Source organism: Phocoena phocoena, chromosome 1 (assembly GCF_963924675.1).
Source record: "Phocoena phocoena chromosome 1, mPhoPho1.1, whole genome shotgun sequence".
NCBI classification, from domain to species: Eukaryota; Metazoa; Chordata; class Mammalia; order Artiodactyla; family Phocoenidae; genus Phocoena; species Phocoena phocoena.
Genome location: NC_089219.1, coordinates 130284049 through 130285484, shown reverse-complemented (window position 1 = coordinate 130285484; position 1436 = coordinate 130284049).

Sequence of the window (1436 nt, the reverse complement as noted above, 5' to 3'; positions counted from 1 at the left end):
CTTCTTTTTAAAAGTGTTATTGTACCTACTTATATTCCTAAAAAGTCTATTTTAACTTAATTTTTATTATTTTAATTTTTTTCCTTGTTGGTTATTTTAAATATAGCAGTGTGTACATGTCAATCCCAAACTCCCTAACTGTCCTTCCCCCTATCCCTCCCCCTTGGTAACCATAATTTTAATTGCTTTGAACTTTACAAAAATATATCTTGGTATATTTAATCTTTTGGATTTACTTTTTTCAGCTAATACTGTATTGCTAATATTCATTTATATCGTTGTGTGCCTTAGTTATTTATAGCTGTATAACAAACTATCCTCAAAGTTGATATCTTAAAATAGTACATTCAGTATCTTACAGTTTCTCTGGGTTAAGAATCAGGGCACAGCTTAGCTGGATCTTTTACTTCAGGGTCTCTCACGAGGCTGCAGTCAAGGCGTTGCCTGGGACCACAGTCATCTCAAAGTTCAACTGGAGCAGATCCACTTCCAAACTCATTCAGTGGTTGGTGGCAGAATTAAATTCCTCGCTGGCTATTGTACAGTATATTACTGTAATTTCTTCATTTTAACTACCATATACAATTTTGTGTGAATATGCCACAGTTTATGCTCCTGTTCATAGGCATTGGTTTTTTTTCCTGCCCAGGATTTTTGCTTTTATGAACAGCTACAAACATTTTTGTACACATGAGGGAACCATGCTACTCTTCTCTGAATCATCCCCAATTTAATATGTGTTCTGACAGAGTGAGTACTATTAAGACTTACTTGATTAACTTTACCAGGACTTAATCTGGTCCCTTCTGAACTCCCATAGCACTTCATCTTTTATGATTCTTAGCACTTGTCACCATTTATTACACTTATTTTGTACATGTCATATTTTCTCCTTTGTAATAGTAAGTTGTTAAGGGCAGGAAATAAATTTGATTTTTCTTGGTAATTTACATAGTGCCTATACAGCACTTAGTATATTCGTGGGCTTTCAGTAAGTATTACTGAGTGAATGAATTCTGTCTAAATGTCAGTGCCTGATTTTTAAGTTCTTAATAATCTGGCTTCAGTGATCCAGCTGTATTTCTCACTTCTCCCCACCACGGACCCTTGTTTAGGCAGGTGAGCCTCTTTAACATTCTCTTTCAATCTTTTCCTAATGAATCTCACCCAGGTTGATATTTCTCCTGTTCCTACTGAATTTACTGTTTACATCATTCAGCATTTTAGTATATATTCAGGCAGTGTGTTGGTACACAATAAACTTTATTGATTGAATGGATGCAGTATCTTATTTTATAACTGGTTTATTTTGAACCAGTTAAGTACTTTCATTTCATTCAGTTGACTGAATGTCAGTTGAGTGATCAAACAAATAAATAAGCAAATAATGATTTGTTTGAGTAGATTTCTATTACTTTTTTTGGTCTCAGGTATTT